The sequence below is a fragment of the Vicugna pacos genome, unplaced genomic scaffold, assembly GCF_048564905.1.
Source record: "Vicugna pacos unplaced genomic scaffold, VicPac4 scaffold_20, whole genome shotgun sequence".
In the NCBI taxonomy this organism is placed as follows: Eukaryota; Metazoa; Chordata; class Mammalia; order Artiodactyla; family Camelidae; genus Vicugna; species Vicugna pacos.
The window spans coordinates 94267023-94289234 of record NW_027328741.1 but is presented as its reverse complement, the minus strand read 5'-3'; the positions used below and the strand labels follow the sequence as shown (position 1 = coordinate 94289234).

Sequence of the window (22212 nt, the reverse complement as noted above, 5' to 3'; positions counted from 1 at the left end):
AGATGCTTGAGGTAATTTTTATCTTCTTAAAGTTGCTGAGGTTTCTTTTGTGCCCAAGTATATCATGAATCCTGGAAAATGTCCACGTGCACTTGAAAAGATTGTATGTACTATTTTCTGGGGGGTGCAATGCTCTGAAAATATCCACCAAGTGTAATATTTCTATTGTATCATTTAATTTCTCTGTTGTTTAATTTATTTTCTATCTCGATGATCTGTCCAGTGATGTTACTGTAGTTTTGAAATCTCCAACAATGATTAGATTCCCATCACTATCCCCCTTTATATCTGTCATTAATTATTTCATGTACTTAGGTAGTCCTCTATTTGTTGCCTGTGTATTAAAGGGTGTGATATCCTCATCTGTATCACTCCATCAATCATTATAAAATATCCTTCTTTATCTTTCTTTGTGGCCTTTGTTTTAGTGTCTTTTGTCTGAAGTCAGTACTGCAACAACTGCTTTTTTGGCTTTTCCATTTGTATGGAATACCCTTTTCCATCCTTTCACTTTCAATCTATATTTTTCCTTTTCGCTGAGGTGGGTCTCTTGTATGCAGCATATTGAAGGTTCTTGCTATACTATCCAGCCTGCCACTCAATGACATTGACTAGAACATTTAGTCCATTAACATTTAATATATCGATGATATGTTTGTGTTTATTGTCATTTTCGCCTTATCTTTGAAGTTGATTTGGTATTTCCTCTTTGTTCATTTGATCTTCCTTTTTTGGTTTGGTCATTTTTCTTTATATTATCATGAAAATTATTTAATTTTAGTGACTCCCTGAATATGTTTTTGTCTTGTTTTTGCACTTTTATATAGTCTATTAGAACATTAGTATAATTGATTTTATTAAACTGATAGTAACATGATCTCAAATACATCCTACTGAGAACAAAATATTTTAAAAGGAAAGACCCCCCCAAAGAAATTTTCTATTTTCCTGCCTCCCTCTCCCACTGTCAATGATTTCTATGTCTTGTTTTAAAATTTTGTGTTTATTTTATTTGTAGTTTATGAGTTATCACCTTTCCAGCTGTGAGTTTCACATTTCTGTAGCATCCTGCTGCTTTTCTTTTTAGAGTAGGCTTTCAATATTTCTTTTAGCATGGGTCTAGTGTTGCTACACTCTTGTAGCTTTTTCTTGTCTGTGAAATTTTTTATGTCTCCTTCTACCATAGAGGATAGCCTTGCTGGTTAAAGTATCCATGGGTATATCATTTTTTTTCATTCAGGAGTTTGAATATATCTTGCCACTCCCTTCTGTTCTGTAGTATTTGTGTTGTGAAATCAGCTGTGAGCCTTATGGGGATTCCCTTGTAACTCTCTGTTTGAGATTCACTTGCTGCCTTTAGGATAATTTCTTTATCCTTGACTCTGGCCATCTTAATTATATGTCTTGCTGTGAGTTTATTTGAGTTCTTCCTGTTTGGGACCCACTGAGCTTCCTGTACTTGGATATCTGATCCCTTCTTTAAGTTTGGGAAGTTCTCAGTCATGATTTTTCAAACACCTTTGCAATGCACTTTGATCATCTCTCCCCTTCTGGGACTTCTACCACACCAAGTTTGGCATGCTTTCTATTAACCCATATGTATCTTGTGCTTTTTTAATCTGATTCTTGATGTTTCTCTTGTAGCTATTCTGATTGGGTGCTTTCTATTGTCCTGTCTTCTAGGTCACTAATTCATTCCTCTGCATTATCTAGTCAGCTTTGCGACCCCTTTAGATCATTCCTCATCTCAGTCAATGGATTTACTTATTCTACTCGGCTCTTCTTTATAGCTTCCATTTCATTTTTAACATATTTTACATCTCTAAACACTATCTTTTATTTCCTCCAGTAATTTGATCACACCTCTTTTGAAATCTTGATCTAGTAGGCTATTGATGTCTATTTCACTGATCACTCTTTCAGGGGATTTCTCTTGTTCTTTTAATTGGGAATGGTTTGTCTGCTTCTTTATCTTGCTCCTACCTCTCTGACACTGTGATGGAGTATATGTTATCTACTGTGGTCCTAATGGAGTTTATCTACCTAATGCCTATGTAGTAATACAACTAAAAAAGAGAAAAAAGAAAGAGGGAGACAAAGAATTTTAAAGAAGTGGTAATAAATGTTTGAAAACTTTGTATAATACATAATAGAAGAGCAAGTTGAAGCAGAGTTTTGAAAAATAATAATAATAAAAATATTTTTATAAATTTCAATGGGATTTAAAAGGGGGTATATATAATTGTCTAAGAAATAAATATTAATATGGTAATAGGAAATGAAACAGGTAAAAACAGATTAAAACAAGGGGATGGTCAGAGTGTCCTGGATACTGTGTACTGTTAATGTGAACTCTTTCTGTATTCATCATGGTTTGGAAGCTCAGCTTGCTTTTTCCAGAAACCCTCCATTGGAGTCCACATCTGTGCAGCTCCCAGGTCCTGTCAGCAAGCAGATCACTCCTACTCCCAAAACTGGTTCCAGAGCAGCTCTCTTTACTGTGAGCTGTCTTGTCATTGCCCTGACTGATACCTCAGTCACATGTTTCAGACTGAACAGGCAGTAGTGTTCATCAACCCTCTCCCAGCCACATGGTCAGGGACTGCATTACAGCCCAAAATTTGGCAGGCCATCAGCCCCCTCAGGGTGATGGTCTCTCCTCTGCTATGTGCCCTGTCACTGGTCTGGGCCAAAACCCAGCTCCTTGATTGCCTTGGCAGAGCAAGTTCTCTGAGGAAATAAGACAGAAAGATCTTATATGTCTCAGGCTGTAGACAAGTCCCCATCTGGCGCTTAAGGCTGCTAAGTCCTTAGGAGTGAATGGAGGTTTTGCTCTCACTGCTGCCAGGGTGCAAAGCATCAGAGGCTTTGGTGGCTGTGTCTGAGCCCCAGGTCTCTTGTCCTAGATACTTTTGTGGATTTTCAGAGATTCGGAATGCACCTTTCCCTCACAGGGCTAGTCTGCCCTGTTGTTTAATGGAGGGCCCAGGTTGTTTTGCCCTGTGCAACCACAGCAATGGCACACAGCCCCCTCCGTTCCCCCTGGCTGCCTCAGTGCAGCCATCATCATTTTCCACCCAGGTCGGGAAGCATGGCCCTGCCCCCAGCTGCCAGGTTGCCTCTTGGGCTTGGTGTCATAGGGATCCTCTGTCCCTGTTTATCTTAGTACTGTCAGTCAACTTATAATCTATAGAGGTTCAATTCTTGGAGGCTCCTCCTTCATCCTGCCGACCTCTCAGTTGGAGAGGGGAAACTCAGTGAATGAGCACCAGTCCTTCTTTGCTGCTCCCTCACTGTGGGACCTGTCCCAATCTGTTTTGCCTTTTCTTCTTTCTTTCTTCATTGTCTTCTTCCAGATTTTTTGCATCTTTATCTTTTGGGACCTGTCCCAATCTGTTTTGCCTTTTCTTCTTAATTCATTTTCTTCTACCAGAATTTTTGCATCTTTATCTTTTGGGACCTGCCCCAATCTGTTTTGCCTTTTCTTCTTAATTCATTTTCTTTTACCAGATTTTTTGCAACTTTATCTTTTGAAGAGGACAATATTCTATCAGAGTACTGCAGGTTCTCTGGTTAATTGAGTAGGTCTGTGAATGTGAGTCTTGATGCATTTGTGGGAAAGGGTGAGCTACGAGCATCCTTCTGCTCCACCATTTTCACATCCCCCACAAAAAGTCTCACTTTATGGTGGAAGTTAAACACAACCAGTAAATAGATGGAAAAGATGTTTCATGGAAATGACAAGAAAGTGCAGTTTGCAGTGATCAACTCATACAAAATACATTTTAAAATAAGGGCCACAGTGAAAGTTAAATATGAGTTTATAAATAAAAAAGAGATCAATATAAAAATACAGTATTACACTCATTAAATTATATATGGACCCAACACAGTAGATCCTAAGAATAAAAAGAAATATTAGACATGAAGGAATTAATTCATTATAAAACTATAATAGTAGATGTGTTGAACACCTCACTATTCTGATGGCCAATTCATCTCAAAAGAATATCTGTAAGGAAACAGAGGTCTTAATGGCATATTAGATCATTTGAACCTAACTCATTTATTGGACACTGCATCAGAAAAGGAGAACACATAAAATTCTCAAGTGTGCACAGGATGTTATCTAAGGAATTAACTGCACATTATGTCATAAAATGAGCCTCAGGAGCTTTAAGCAAATACAGATTACAGCGAATATTTTTCCATATATAAAATTATAGAAATATGCATCAACTCTAGAAAGAAGAAGAGGGTAAGCACAAATATGAGATTAAACCTCATCCTTTAAAAAATAAAATAAAACAAGTTCAATGATGAAATCAAAGAGGTAATAAAATCATACATGGAGACAAATTACATTGAAAACAGAGCTTCATCAAATATATGGGATGCAGCAAAGGCAAATCTAACAAGGAAGTTTAGAACAATTGAGGCCTTCTACAAGGAAAAAGAAAAAACTCACACAAAGGATAATGTTAACCACCCAAAATAAATGGATATAATAATAAACAAAACGCAAAGGCAGTAGAGTGAGTAATCTTTAATGATTAGGTTGAAAATAAATAAATTAAAAATTAAATAAAAATTCATAAAATCAACAGTTATTTTTCTTAAAAATATTAACAAATTGATAAACATTTAACCAGGTTTATAAAGAAATACAGAGTCGACCCAAGCAAAATAAGAAATGAAATATTAGAAATAATTTCTGATAGTACAGAAATGCAAACAAAGATTATGAAATCACTCTGAGCAGTTACGTGACAACTAACTGGACGACCTTAAAGAAATGGACAAATTTCTTTAAACTCTACAGCCTGTCAACACTGAATAAAAAGAAAACTGAAAACTTGAAAAGAGCAATCAGCATAATTTAAATAAAATCTATAGTTTTAAAATCATCCTTTGAACAAAATGCCTGGATGCCTTCACTAAAACCTCTTTCCTCTCAACTATTTCAAAAAATGTATTAGGAAGGAAAATTCCCAAAGTTATTCTATGAGGCCACAAATAACATGATAACAAAACCAGTCAAAGACACTACCAGAAAAAGAAATGAAAATGTAAAGCCAATATCCTTGAGGAATATACATTAAAAAATTCTCAACAGAACATCAACAAATTAATCCAGCAATACATAGAAAGGATTATACACGATGATCAGTTGGTTTCCGTCCAGAGTCACAGGGATGGTTCAACATACACAAGTAAATCAGCATGACACATATTTTATAAAGGAAGTACAAAATTCACAGGACCATGTCAATACACACAGAAAAAGCATTAGACAAAATTCAACATACAATCATGATCAGAACTCTCATGAAAGAGAGTAAAATGGGAACATCTCTCAACATAATATAGGCCACTTATAACAATTTATAATACTTAGGGGAAAAGCTGAAAACATTCTGGGTAAATTCTGGAATAAGACAAGGATTTTTACTCTCAGCACTGCTATTCCATAGTAAAAGAAGAAAGGAAAAGGAAAGAAAAAGAAGAAAAAGAAATGCAAAATGGAAAGAAAGAGCAAAATTGGCACCAGTACTGATGACATAACAATCTACATAGAGTCCTAAGTTCTCCACACAGACTAACATCAACAATAAATTATTTCAACAAGGGAGCAGGGTACAAGATTAATGTAAATTTGTCTCTTGCATTTCTACACGTTAATCATGAGATACCCTAAAATGGACGTTGAAAGCAATACTATTTAAAATCCCATTCCCCCGAATACCTTGGAATAAATATAACCACATGTATGAAAGATCTAAACACTGAAAATTAAAAAACATTGACAAAGAAATTAAAAATGATTCAAAGAAATGGAAAGATGTCTTGTGCTCTTGGATTGAAGGAGTTAATATTGTTAACATGGCCGAAATGCACAAAGAAGCCTACAGATTTAGTGCAATTCCTGTTATGAAGCTGTAGTATTTCCCACAGAACCAGAAAATAAATAACTCTAAGTTTTACATGAAGCCATTAAAAATTGTCAAAATGATCTTGAGTAAAGACAACAAATCTGGAGGAATAAACCTCCCAGAGTCCTTACTATAGTACAAAGCTACAGTAATAAAATCAGCATGGCATTGGCACAGAGATATAATCAATAAAATCAGATAGAGAGCCTAGAAATAATTCCACACACCTATGAGCACTGAATCAATGATAAATGAGGCAAGACTACACAATGGAGGAAAGACAGTCTTGTCAATGGATGGTGTTTGGAAAGCTGGACATCTACATGTAAAACAGTGAAATGAGAGCATTCCCTGACATCGTATACAAAAATAAACTCCAAGTGTATTAAGGACCTAAATGTAAGACCTGATACTGTATAACTTCTAGAAGGGGATATAGGTGATACACTATTGGATATATATCATAGGAATATTTTCATGTATCAGTCTCCTAAGGCAAAAGAAATAAAAGCAAAAAAAAGCAAGTGAGACCTAAATAAACTTGAAAACTTCTGCACAGCTAAGGACAATTTGAATGAAATGAGAACACTGCCTGTGTAATTGGAGAACATATTTGCAAATAATGCAAGTGATCAGGGGATAATAGATGCAAGTTAATAGATGTAACATGGATTTAGATAACACAACTTAATGTGAAAAACAAAAACGCAATCAAAAAAAGAGCAGAGTACTTGAGTTAATATTTTTCCAAAGAAAACCTACAGATGAGTAACATGCTAGTGATAAAATTGCTCAACATTACTAATTATTAGTTAATAGCAGGTCAAAACCACAATGAGGTATCACTTCACACTGGTCAAATGGCTATTATCAAAATGTCAAAAAATAGAAACTGTTGGAGATGATTTGGAAGAAACAAATCACTTGTATACTCTTGGTAGGAATGTAAATTGGTAGAACTCCTTTGGAAAACAATATTCAGATTTTTTTAACACCTAAAACAGAACTACCGTATGAAACAGTAACACCTCTCCTAGGAAATATCTGGAGAAGAAACCCTAAATTGAGTAAAACCAATCTTCACAACTGCACTGTTTATAATATGCAAGACAGGGAAGCAATCCAAGTGTGCACTGTAGACTATGGACTTAAGAAGAAATGATGATTCTAGAAATATGCAATGGAATATTATTAGCCATGAAAAAGTATAACACATGGCTATTTCAGCATCATGAATGGACCTAGTAAATATTGTTTTTAGTGAAGTAACTTAGACAAAGACAAAAGTATATAATATGATCAATATGTGGAATCTAAAGAATACCAAATATATGTGTACATCTATATATAGCTATCTGTTGATAGATGACAGATAAGTAGATACATAGAAGGATAGATAAATAGACACATGATAGATAGACAGATAGATACACAGTTAGATAGATAGATAGATAGATAGATAGATAGATAGATAGATAGATAGAGGGTAGAGGGATAGAGAGATTAGTTAGACAAGACTGAAGGAGACTGAAAGATATGGGAAATAATTTATGTTTACAAAAGGAGAAGGGAAAGACAATTTAATGGTAGGACACTGAAAGATAAAAAGTAGTATACAAAAAGGAGATAAGCATCAAGGATAATCTGTATAGATCAGGGAATTACAAGCAATAACTTAAAATAATTGTATGTTACAATTATTGTAATAATTTATAATGCAATCTAATCTAAAAAGTGGTTGGAGTCACTATGCTGTACATCTGAAACTACACAATATAGTACATCTACTGTACTTCAATTAAAAATAAAACATCTCATGTATAATTTAGTCCTTTTTCTGCTGATAGCATCTTCCTTTAATATTGTTTCAATTTTACTCTTTACCTTTTATGAATACTGACTCAAATTATTTCTATTTCTGTTGTGAACATGTTACCAGATTGATGTACCTATATTTATTGCAAGTGAATTACTATTTTTCTCTCTTTATATCATATAAAATAGAAGCTTTTAAAAACACACCGAAAGAAACTGTTGCAACTTTCTCATGGTCTCTGCTTAGTATTTTGTTCAATATTATGCATATATTTGCATTTTATTTTTCTTAGAATAGCTCTTTCCTGAACCTCTTGTAAGGTGTCTCGGTTTTGTTTTTTACATCTCATTCATGTTTCTTTGTCTGATAAAGTCTTCATTTTCACTTTACATATAAGTGATAACTGTGCAAGTTAGAGTGTACTTGGGTGGGAGATTTCTTATTTCAGTAGTTTGAAAATGTCTTTTTAATTACCCTCGGCGTATGTTTTCTGCTCAGCAATCTGCTGATAGCCTGATGGGGGTTTCTATGTAGATTAACATAACTTTTCTTGGCTGATTTTAAAATTTTACTCTGTCATTAACTTGCCAATTTGCATATGACGTATCTTGAAGAAGGTCTCATTGTCTTAAAGTTATTGGTGTTTTGTTGGCTCACGGAATTGTATATCAGTTCCTTACCCAGGTTCAGAAAGTTATCAACTATAACAACTTTAAATATACCATCAGCTGCCTTCTAACTTTCTTCTCCCCCCAGGATTTCACTCTAATGTGCACTTCCTGAAGAAGTCTGATGGCTATAGTAGAATTTCCTCACATTTTAATATCTTGAATCTCTGCCCTCTCCTATCATTTCTTGTTTTGTATTGGTGACTTTGCTAATATCTCTTCCACAAGGCAGTCTTCTTCCAATGCTTTCTGTTGCATTCTTCATATCACTTATTAAGTTCATCTGGTCCTCTAATAATGTTTGGTTGTTTCACAGTTTCGGTCCCTTAGGTAATGTATACCTTATCAACATTTATTTTATTCCTGAGCTCACTAAACTGCTTTCTGAGTTTTGTTTTTTATATTCAGTTTTTGTATGGCATCTCTTCGGATTCTCTATTAGTTATACGGCAATATTCCATGACTTTAAATTTGTTTGCTGCAGTGTTGATGTTTGAGTGTGTGTGTGTATGTGTGTGTGCATTTGCCTGTGCATGTGTGTCTTTGTCTGTGTCAGTGTCTGTGTGTGTGTATATGTGTGTGTGTGTGCCCTATAATGTTACTGTGATTGATCATGGACCTGGTAAATTATTGCTCTGATGACACTAAAAAACAGATTGGGTTTTGGAGTCCTTGCTTTTGTTTTCTGGTAGTTTGCAATATTGCACAATATTTGGTTTTGCTTATCTTAGCTACCTCTGAAAATATTTCAAAGTGGCACATTCCAGTCGCTACTGTCTGGATAAAAGATTGCTTACATTGTCACTTCTTTCACTTCTTTGGTAGTTAATGCCACTTTTGTCACTTGGCCGGTGAACCCTTCCTTTTATCTGATATCCCTTAAGAATCAGTGCACACATTGAGGAAAGGTGTAAAGACAGGTGGGTATTTGGAATCAGGCAACTGCCTTTGCCATGTAGAATGTTGTAAGGTACATTGTCTCCACCACTGTGAATGGGAAGTAGGGAGAGTGTCATGAATGTCTGAGTGTCAAAAGGTTGGAAATTCTGTCTCCAATTTGGCTTCCTCCAAGTTACCTGTAACCATTAGTACTGGTGCAGTTGGAGGCTGATGCTGTGTGAAACAATGAGACCCTGTTTCTACTGGGAACTCTGAAACTCTGGGCTCAGATACCCTAGTAAGTTGTCCATGGTCGCAGGCACAAACTCTGCTCTTCCCTCAGTTCAGCCACCTTTATGTGTTTTAGCCCACCAAATGTCAGCTGTACACATGTGTTCTGGAGTATTGTTTTGTGTTGTAGTTATTTTTCTTGAGATGTGATCGTTTCACTGAGTGTAGATTAAAGGGGAGAGACAGAAATACTTGAAACATGTCACTCTTTTCAAAGAATATACTTTAACGTTTAAAACCTTAAATTCTAATAAGGACATTATGAGAACAGTAAAGAAAGTGAACAAATCACCTCCCTTAATATCAGAGTACTACAAAATATTTTGTTATTCCTGGGATTTTTCTTCAATTTTTTCCCACATGCATGCACATTTTAGTATAATATATGCCTATAATCTCTTTAAAATCATTTAAATTATTAAAATATTTCTCTGTGCTGTAAATATAGCCCTGTTGGTTCTCTAGTTTATAACTAGTACCTTGCATATTTCTGTCTTCCACATCCTCCTTCCCTGTCCCCAGTGGAAACCACTACTTGGTACACTACACATATATATGTGAGTCTGTTTCTATTTTTTTATGATTATTTCTCTTATATCTTTAGTTTCCTCACGAAAGTGGTAACATAGAGTGTTTTTCTCTGTATGACTTATTTTGCTATGTGCAACACTATCTGGCTCCAGTCACATTGTTCCAAATGGCAGAATTTTATTTTTTGATATGACAATGACTAAGTATTTATTATGTTATCTATATCTCACATCTACTTCAGCCAATCATCTGTTGATGGGCAGTTGATTTGTGCTTCTATCCTTGGCTATTATAAATGATGATGTTAAGAACTTTGGGGGTAATATAGCCTTTAAAGTTAATGTTTACATTTTTTTCAGATTTATAACAAAAACTGGAATTGTGGCTACATATAATGTTTCTATTTCTAGTTTTCTTAGCACTGTCCACACTTTTATAATAGTGGAGGCATCAATTTATATTTCCACCAACAGTGTACCTGGGTTCCCTTTTATTGACATTCATACTAATGTTTGTCATTTGAAGACTTTTTTTAATAGCCATTTTGGTTGCTGTGACATTATATTTCATTCTGATATTGATTTATGGTTTCCTAATGAATAGCAACGTTATGTTTCTTTTTATGTCATGAAAATCATCCACATGTATGTTTTTGAAAAGTTTCCATGAAGATCCTACAACTGTTTTTAAGTTGTGGTCTTCGTTTTTTAAATAATGAGTTTAATATGCTATATATACATTATGGATATTAACACCTTGTTGGTTTCATAGTCTGAAACTATTCCTTCTATTCTATGTGTTGTCATAAGTCCTGCTGAAGATTTCCTTTGCTCTGCAAAAGATTTTGCATTTCACAATTATACAAGAAGTGGAATCACTGTATCATATATTACATCTATTTTTTCCTCAGTATAATTAAAAACAGTTATTGTTAGTTTTCCTTTTTTTGTTGCTTAGTAGACAAATAAAAATACATATTGCAAAGATTTATCACAAAGGCACTTCTGCTCTTGTTCTTCTTCAGAGATTGTATAGTTTCAGGTTTTACATTTAGGAAATTAATCCATTTCTATTTTATTTTTTATTCTTTGGAAGGAATTGCTCTTACATCTAACTTTTACATGTAATTTCCAGTTTTCCCAAAACTACTTGTTGAAGAGACTGCCTTTTTTCCATTGTATACCCTTGTCACCTTCATTATAGACTAATTGACCATATGTGTGTGTGTTTATTTTTGGACCCTTTATTTTCTTCCATTGATTATGTGACTCTATTGGTGATATATTTTGATGTTTTGATTACTGTAGCTTTGTAGTATGTTCTAAAGTCAGGGAGGATAATACTCACAGCATTGTTAATTTTTCAAGGATAATTTTTGAAAATTTGTGCCTTTCAGAATTTAGTGTAAATTTTATTATTATTCTCCTTGTTTTGTGAAGAAACATATGGATTCTGTGAGAACAGAAATTTACTAAAAAGAAAAACATGAGAAAAATTGTAAAGTGTGGAGGATAAATCATACAACATTAAACAACCAATGGATTGCTGCATAAATCAAAGAAAAAATACAAAAAGAAATATAACAACAAAAACAAAGTTCATGTGATATAGCAAAAGCAGTATTAATAGGGATGCTTAGAGCAAAACAATGCCACTTATACAAATAAGAAATATCTCTCTCTTATAACATAATCTTACAAAGGATGTAGCAAAATAATAAACAAACTTGTTAGTAGAAAGAAAGATAGCTGAAAGATCAGAACATAAATACATAAAATAAAGATTAAAAGTAGAAATATCTAAAGAAACTACGTAGTGGCCTTTGAAAGATAAATAAAACTGATAAAATTTAATGAGACTCATGAGCAAAAAAGAGAGTGCAGGTTAAAATGCTGCAAAATAAATGAGAAGTTACAGCTTATGTCAAAATAACAGAAAGCATCATAAGATGATACAACAAACTATATGCCAATTAAAATGGAATCCCTCGAAGAAATGGACAATTTCCTAGAAAGATCTAATCTCCAAAATGGAATGAGAAATAGAAAATATTAACTGATTATCACTAATGAAATTGAATAAGTAATTAAAAAAAATCTCCCAAGAAACAAAATTCCAGGCCTTGACAGTTTCACAGGTGATTTCTGCCAAACATATAGAGAAGAGCTATCACCTATACTTCTCAGAGAATTCCAAAAATTTGCAAAGGAAAGAAGGCTTCCTACCCCACCTTTCTGTATAACACTATTATTAAAACAGGAACAAATATTTCATAAAATTACAGTTTAAATACAACTGAGAAGCATACATGCAAAAATGATCAATAAATATTAGCAAAGCAAACAAAACATTAAAGGGATTATACAGTATGATTAAGTCCCTTTTATCCCAGGGATGCAAAAGTGATTCATCACCCAGAAATTTATCAATATGATACACCAAACTAACAAATTGAAAAATAAAAATTATATGGTAACCTCAAAAGTGTCATAAAATGTTTTGACAAATTCAGTATCTATTTATGATTATATTTCTCCTCAAAATGGATATGAGGAAACATACCTCAACACATTTAAGGTTGCATATGACAAGAACTCAGCTATCATGACACTCACTGATTAAAAGCTGAAAGCATCTGCTGTTAGAGCAGGAAGAAGTCAAGAATGTTCACACTTGCCACTGTTATTCAGTATATTATTGGAAATTCTAGCCATAGCTATCCAAAATAAAAGTAAATAAAATATAGGTATTTCTGAAAAGGAGTACAAGAGTCTGCTTGCAGATGAAATACTTAAACAGAAATCCTAAAAAGGCACCACAATGCTATGAGTGCTTTTCAATGCATTTGGTAAAATTTCAGAATGTAAAATTAACATACAGAAATCTTGCATTTCTACACACTAACAACAAGCTAACAGATACAGAAAGTGAGGGAACTGTCTCATTTACAGTTGCATTACAAAAAAAAACTCAAGAAATGTGTACAACCAAGGAGGTTAAAAAACCTGTACTCAGAAAACTATAAAATATTTATAACAGAAATTGAAGATAATGAAAACAGATGAAAGGATATACTGTGCTCATAGATTAGAAGAAAAATATTGTTTAAATGACAGTACTAGCCAAGAAAATACACAAATTAAATTCAGTGCTTTTCAAAATAAAAATGGCATTTTCAGACACATAAAAAATAATTATTACATTTACATGTAAACACAAAAGAGTTGAAGTCACAAAGAAAAACAAAAGAAAAGATAATGAACAAACTTAAAACACAAACAACTTTGACAAAGAACATAGAGGATGTAACACTGTCCCTGATTTTAAATTATAATACAAATCTACAGTAATGAATATGGTAGAGGCACAAAACAAACAGAATAATGGAACACAACAGAATGCCTAAAAGTGAAATCAGACAGTTATGGTCATTTAGCCCATTACAAAAAAATGAATATACAGTGGGGGAAAGGTAATCAACAGGCACATGAAAATGGTCAACATGACTAACCATGAGAAAAAAGCAAGACCATAACTCAATGAGATATTATGCCACTCCTGTCAGAAAGACTATGATCAAAACGGTAACAAATATAAATATTGGTGAGGATGTAAGAAAAATCACCCTGCTGCACTGCTTGAGTGAATTTAAATTTGTGCTGCTTCTGTGGAAAACAGTATGGAGTTTTATCTAAAAATTAAAAATAAAATATGAACCAACATTTCCATAACTAGATACTTATTCCAATAAAATGAAAACACAAATCAGAAAAGATAAATTCAACCCTATATTCACTGTGGCATTATTTACAATAGCCAGGCTATAAAAGAAAATTAATTGCTTTTCAATAGATGATGGATAAAGAAAATGTGTGTTTATAGTATATATATCTACCCAACTATTAACTGCAGATTTATCTATATTTATATATATACGCACACTAAACTTATATATATATATATGCACTCATACCCATAAAAATACAATGGGTTATTACTCAGCTATAAAAAGAATAAGTTCTTGTCATTTGCAACAAATGTGTAGACCAAGAGTGTAATATGTTAGGTGAAAGAAGTCAGACACAGGAGGACAAATGCAGAAAAGTTTTACTCATATTTGGAATTTAAAGAAATGAACATAACAAAACAGAAAAGAATTTATATATATAGAAAGCAACAGGTTGCTCAAATGAAGGAGGGAAATGTGGTGAAGAAAAACAAATAGTTGAGAAAAATTAAGAGAGAAATATTTCCAGTTGCAAATTAAAATATCAGGGACAAGAAATTTACTGTGTGGGGAATAGTCAATAACTATGAAATATCTTTAAATAGCAACTATCAAAACTAGATTTATCTTTTGATCAGTTTGAAATGTATTAAAAATAGCAAAAGTTATGTTATGTAAGAGAAACTCACACAGAGTTATAGATTAAAGTGCACTTCAAAAACAAACAAACACACTTATAGAAAAAACAATTTGATTTGTAGTTTACAAAGGCAGTATTTGGGAAAGGAGAAATTGATTAATGCACTCAAAAGCTAAAAAACTCTAGCCGTAAAATAAACCTGTTCTAGGGATGCCCCGCAATAACATGAAAATTACAATTAATACTGCTTTATGTTCTATATTAATGTTGTTAAGTGGGTAGACCATAAGATTTCTCATCACAACCAAAAGACAAATTGTATTTCTTTAAAATTGTATCTAAATAAGATAATGAATTCTCCCTAAACTTGCTATGATATTTATTTCTTAATACTTATAAATCAAATCAATATCCTGTGCACCTAAACTTACACAATGTTTTATGCCAATTATATGTCAATAAAGCGGAAGTAAAAATGGAAATTCAAAGGTCATGATTTCCCATGACATTTTTCATGATTCGTTTTGCAGCAAGTAAACTTGAGTCATGATATACTTATCCTAGGTAAAGATACTAATAAATAAGTGATTCAAATAAATTATACATAAAGATACTAATAAAATTAGGATTTTACCATGCTTTAAGCTTTCTTCATGTTAACAGCCCACTGCTTCTTTAGGTATCAAAATTTCACTCTGTGTATTCATCTGATATTAGGGAATGGATACAAATTTAAAACTGGCTGCTCCTGCTCTGAGTGATAAAGTTCAATGTCTGTGACCAATGGTCTCATCTCCCCGACAGCATCTGTAAGAAATGATTATGCTAGGTTGCTAAAAATCTCAGCATGGTAAAATCTAAGGACTCCTACAATTCTTAACTGTTTTGCAATGGGAATGCAATACTGACAAAGACTTGATTTTGGATAACAATGTGGTGTTTTCTCATGGTTGCATTAGGGTATGTGAGGATAACCCCTCAGATCCACAACAAATATTCTTGCTCAAGTGCTGGTCCAAGAAGTGCAAATTTCTGCATTACTAGGACTGAGGACTGCTCTCAAAATGATGACCATGCTCACTGCATTCCAGGTAGTACAAGGAAAAAAGTTTATTGCAATTTCAAGGTGAACGGGAATAAGTCAGTGATTCAGTCCCTATAAATTAGTCAACGGGTGTTCAAAGCCAAAGTAAGTTGTGTCAACAATGAGAATTAAAAGAAAAAAAAAACTTAAACATAAGTTTAAATTAAAAAGAAGACACAGTCCAGTGCTGGGCTCTGGGGGCTGCAGAATGTATATGCCTCAGTCCAATTCAAGGATTCAGTGGCTTGGCCCTAGCATCAGCTCTGGATTCAATGAACAGGTAACAATTAGTATACAGGGAAAAATATAATCTACCTCTCCCTAATCTGAAGAAAATCTGGTGGTTCAATGAAACTCTTATCTCACAGACATTCTGACAGGTGCAGAGGAATAACTCACTGATGACTCAACTAAGACATACTTAGTTACTGCTTAACAATCCATCTTCACACACACCCAGTGGTAGAGAGATTTGTAGTATTTAATGGGAAGAATTCATTGGGCAGAGCTCAGAGTATAATTTTCAAAGCACTAGCCAACTTTTGACATTGGCCAATATTCTAGCTTTTCTCAGGTAGAAAACTACAGATGGACAAATAATATTCTTCCTTAGAATTTCTAATTTTGAAAGTAAACTGTAGCCTTTGACTTATCAGTATAGAACCTTGTTAAGATGATCACGCTAAGACCCACTGTCTGATAAGAGAGCTGGAAATTAGCTGCTGAACCAGCCCATCTGAACCCCAGACTGCTAATGTAAGCAACAACATAGCCACCATCAGAGTTGAGCTGACAAATTTAAAACCGTGATGTTTCTGTTGTAGGAAACACCACTGCTCTCTAGACACAGTTCTCCTGCTGCAAGTGGGCTCTTTTATTCTCTTGGTGAAGGTCATATTTACAGGATGTTGTTAGAGATTACCCTGGCCAATTTGCCCATTCTCCAGATTATCAAAGGCTTTCTTCACAAATGGAGACACATTTTCGGACACAATGTTACCATTTCAGTCTTATCAGATGACACTAGCTGCATCATTGTGAGTAAAGGCCTTAGGATCCCTGAACTTGCCTACAATTTTTCCAGCATTTCAGGGCATTTCACATTCTGAATATGCTTCACCTTTTATTTAAAATTAGTGGGAAATAGTCAAAGTCTTCCATGAATATTTTATATTTCCTAATATCTGCAGAAATTTGGTATTCTTGCAGTTGGAAAATTTTTAATTCCACCACCCTCACCTCCTTCTAGTCCACATAATTTAGATTGCAATTTGGTTACTGAATACGAGAACCACAACCAAGGGGATATTACCACTTAGATACTTACTTTGTGAAGGTTAGAAAGGGCACAACTTATTTGGTGTGTATAAACCTACATTAAATGTTTGCAAAGGCACTGTCTCTTCTGGACAAAGCTCTGATTCTAAGAAGTATATTAATAATAAGTCAGTATAGTTATTGGTATGGGGAAGAGATTCAGCTGTTTTGTGGTGGGTGGGTGATGAAGAGACAGGAACAAATCCAGCAAATGTGAATGGATTGCTTTATGCCTCTGCAGGCATGAATTAAGAAGTAAATATTACTTTGTCTCCTGTACCTAACTCCACTTACTGTCTTGATTGACTTGTCCTTGGGCTATGAAAGATCTAGTTTGCGGTGAAGACCATAACGAAATAGTTTGAAAACCATGAGAGTTTTCTTGTTTCAGGAAAGTAGATATTGCTTAAAGTCAACATGTGTTTTTCATTCACTTAATACAAAAATGCATCCTGTGACATGTGTTGTGCTTACTGTGCTGGTATCCAAGTTAAACAAGGAAAGGGGGATAGACTGAAAACATCTGGAGGAGGTGGTTTCTGTGCTGAGACAGGGAAAGTCTAAGTAGATAAAAGGAGGACACCCAAAATCCAAGGATGAGCTGGAGTAAAAGTGGTGAGGTTGCAGCTAACATAGTTGACAATCGTTTGCCTGGATATATTTCCAGATACAGTGAAACATAAAGATATACCAAGGTAGTGAGATGCCAGATTTATAAAGAAATGACTAAACCAAGATGAGTTTGTGTGCTTAGAGTTGGAAAGGCATTAAATGCCACCCTGAGGACGTAAGCTTGTCTTTGGCTTGAATATAAAAGCAACATAAAGTATTGACTTGAAAATATAATGTAGACTCTTGAGGGCAGGAAATGAAAGCACCAATTTTAATGCTTTGAAAACAGCACAAAGAAGACCATAGATAAAATTACTTCTTAAATTCTACCACATGCTGAATGTGCCATCTGAGACTACATCATGTGACCTTTATGATTCCAGGGATGACATAATAGAGACCATGATCCCTGGGCCGGTTCCTGCATTTATCTCCTGTTCCAGCCTATCCTATAAACCCTTTTAATACTTTCCAGGATGAACAAGAAACCACTTAGTAATTTTCCCTCTCTCCATGTTTTAGTCTTTTTCCAAATTCTTCCATTTTCTCTTCCTCCTTACAAGAAAGTATTTAAATTTACTCCCATATTTTTCCATCAAATGATCATATCAATCAAATATCTCTTTTTAACTTAAATGTTAATTTAGTCTCCCATTTAATCTTAACCTAATTTAAAAAAATAAGGTTAATACAGGTACACATCTATGCTTCTTGTTCAAATAAGAAAATTGCAGATATCTGTCAACATTTGCGAACATCAATTTTAATCTTTGTTATCCTGCATAAACTGGTAGTCCTCTGGTAGATCCTTTGTAATTAGGATGACGTTCATAAAGTGAAGTTGGCTGATGAGTTGGCCTTGAAAGAGAGGTAGCTGATGTATAAGCTGTCATTGTCACTGGAAACCGTGCATTGCTCCCTGGTTGAAGTTTAGAAAAACGACCTTCTTTGGCAGATATGTTGTGATATCCATTTGGAAAAGCAGAAGTCTCCACCATCAGTCCAAAATAATTACTCTGCATTGGAGACAAGATGGTGTTCTGAGAAGTAGAATTTTTGGTTTTAATGAACTTCATAATAAGGTCATTTGCTTCAGTGTATCTGCTTTGAGTGTGCCAGTGGACAATGTTCAACTGATTTAAAATAGCATGCTGATCTACTGCAATTTGTTCTGGTGGTCTGATGGACCAGAAAAATCACCGCTGATCGGGGTAGTTTTATCACCAATTATGTGGCTAGTAGAGGGCTTTCTAATTAGAGGCATTTTTAATTTTGCAAAAGGTAAAAATGCACTTTCTCCACTAGTGTCAGCCACAAAACCAGAATTATGAGTATCCACATTACCCCCTGCAATAAAGTGCTTCTTATTGAAATCTTAAGACAATGAAGATACCAGAGAGGCATTTTTAATCCCAACTCTTCTTTTTATTCTGATTAAAACCTGGGGAAAGACTCGTTTAAAATTTGAATTATGGTAGATCTGCAGCTACAATCAAAGTGAAAAATTTTAGTAATATTTTAAACCAAAATACAAGACTACAATAAGCCTAACGTATAAAACATCAGATTTCACATTTACAATGCACAGATAATATCATGAAAATATGAACATTGCTATTTTTTAAATTTCCTTATTTGCAAAATACACATACAAGTAGTATAGTCATCAAATTAAAGAAGTTAGCATTTGCAGTAACTGTGAATGCCACTTTTCACAAGCAGCTTTAATACCTTTATATAGATTTCTGATAAGATTCATAGTTGCAAGCAAAGTTTCTCTGAATCTTGAATACATATGGCACTGTCCTCATTTTTAGAAAAAATAAAGAATTTAAGACTTGGTAATTTTATACAGTTTTCAAAATCTAGCTTTAAATATATATTACCATAGACTGATGTACAACATAAATTTTCATATATAAGTTACCAAGTGGTTACTAAAATTTCTGAATACCTTGCTTAAAACAGAGACTTCTTTTCCTTGTGCCAGAAAGTCAGCTAGACAAGCAGATCTTTGAAAATTCTGCCTCACTTTACTAAACCCATAAAGGTTAAGCTGTCTAACTAAACTTTTCATACTTCCAGTTTAAATATTCTGAAAGGGGCCTTTCTTTCCAAAACTACCTTCTTAAAGACATCTTCATCAATCACTATGGAAGATCCATTATCATCCCACCAGATGGATTGATATTGGTCACTCCTAGCCATTTTCCAGAGTTTTCTTGGAAATCTCAGAGAACGAAAATCATTATCTTCATCTGGTTCTGAGACACAATGTGTAACATGGTCTTTTTATCAAAGATTCTTCAGACAAAGTCTGAAAAGCATTTTCTTCAATCATAGACCTTAAGTCCAAGTCCCCAGAGAATGTTTGATCACACAATAGAGATCTACCAGAGTTACCTGAAACAGTTGGTCCATCTTTATGAGACACATCTTGAATTTCTGAAGAAACATGTGTCATCTCAAATAACTTTTTCTACAGCTACTTTTATAATCTGCATGATTTTGAGCACTGCAGGTTCAAATGCTGATTTGGCAAGCCTGCACAGATAAACTGCTAGGCAATCACAATGGTTCTCAACCTGAGTAGCTGTGTCATCACAATACGACTGGTATCCCAGCAACCCAAGTGTAAAATTCCGCCAGTGTTTACTTCTCATTCATCCAGTTAAAATGAAACATAAATGTTGCTTATTTTTATAGTGTGATCTGCAAATATTATCCCCACAAAATCTTTTTAAATAATATAATTTTGGGGTCTATGAAATAAAACCAATCTCCATACTTTTGTACACAAATTTATACTAGATTGGTGAACAGAGAATAAATAATGCAAAAAAAATAATTTTAAAGTTTTGGAAGTTAAAGTGAAATTTGTGTAAAACCTCTACAGAAAATGTGTAACAATTTCAATATCATTTGTTATTAAAATTAAACATAATTTGATTCGGAAATGGAAGTATGTATTTATCTGTGTTCTTTAAAATAAGTAGCTGTATATTCAAAATATGAGAAAAATAAATATCAGTTTATTTGGAATGTTAATAAATAAATTGTAAATATTTATAAAATAAAATTTTATTTATATAATCAATCAAATTTAAGAAATCCCAAAGGGGGAAATTTTTGTTTTAAATTGTAATTCAGTGGTATAAGTAAAACAAATATAATTTAATATTCTGGTATAAAAAGTACAAAAGAGACAATCTTATTGTATATTTGCAAAAGTTTATTTTTGCCATTCTTTCAGTCAGAGGTTTTTCAGTCCCTAGAAGGAATAAATTTTCATGTCATCTGTATAATCCATACTCTTGTGGCTTCTGTTATGTGTTCCAAAATGCTGTTGATAAATACTCTTATGTACAAGATCCTGGGTTCAATAAGCAGTGCCTCCATTAAGGGGCAAACAAACAAACAATCAAAAAACAAAGAAATAACAGTATATGTGGTTTGGGGTGGAAAATACCAGGTAATGCATTTTAGGAAGCAATATGTTTCTCAGTCTTCAAATAGTTGGCATTGTTTATATAATACAGCATTTTAAGGCAAGTGTTCTGTTCACTAATTGTAAATGATAGCTATGTTCTGTATCAGTAAACTGATATAACTGGTATTATATATTATATATAAATCCAGTATAACTGGATTTATACCAAAATTTATATTATTTATTTCAAAATAAATTCCATTAAGGATAAGCCAAATTCAAAATGACAGATATAATTTTAAGTAAATAAATGTAAAATCAAGCTGTAATGTAAATTCTTACTTCAGTATCTGTAAATTCCATTCTAAATAAATATTAGCAACCTGAATTCATGGCATATTATATGTATTATAAACTATAGTTAAGTTGGATTTAGTCTTGATTCATAAATATTATTTAACATACGCAGATTATTATATGTGGTAACATCCTATAAAAAACAAAGAATTGAAAAATTACAATTTCAAGAAATGTAGGAAATTTATTGACAGAACTGATCTTAACTATTTTATTTAAATATTCTTTACAAATTCGCTCTATATAGAAGTTAACTAAACAAAATAAAAGCCATATATGAAAAACCCATGAGTAACATCAAGTTCAATGTTAACATACAGGAAGGTTTTCCTCTGGTACAGTAATAAGAAAAAGAAGCTCATTTTCACACGTCCTAAATTACACTACTAGAAGTCCTAGCCAGAACATCTTGTCAAGAAAAAATATAAAAGGTATCCAACTTGTAAAATTCAGTAAAGTATTTACAGATGACATAATTATACATTGATAGAAAACTCCATAGACTCCTCCAGTGACTATAAGAAATAATGAACAAACTTAGTATACTTGCAGAATACAAAATCAATATACAAATATCCGTTGCATTTTTATATAGTAACGACACATTATCAGAAAGAGAAATTAGGAAAACACTTGTGTGTAAATCTATACCAAAAAGAATAAAATAGGAATACATTTGTTAAGTGAAATAAAAGATCTAAACATAGATCTATAAATTTCAGGTGTAAGAAATATAAGTAAATTAATTAAATAGAAAGATATTCTGTGCTCATGGATTGTATACAATGTGAGGAAATATTGTAATCTATCTTTTCAATATTCAATCTCCACAGCACTAATTATTGAGGAGAATATGTTTTCTTCATTTTATACTCTAGCTTTCTTTTTCATGGGTTAATTCATCATAGGTGTGAGGGATTATATCTG

At 33.4% G+C, this 22212-nt stretch overlaps 1 long non-coding RNA gene across 1 annotated transcript; it reads right to left on the bottom strand.

Annotated features, from left to right (window-relative positions):
- Positions 1-18354: 18354 nt before the first annotated feature.
- Positions 18355-20096, bottom strand: LOC140693845 (uncharacterized). The gene is made up of 2 exons (XR_012069548.1): positions 19902-20096; positions 18355-18514 (listed from the first exon to the last, which is right to left on the bottom strand). It is a non-coding gene; the product is annotated as an uncharacterized lncRNA (long non-coding RNA).
- Between the last annotated feature and the right edge of the window lie 2116 nt (positions 20097-22212).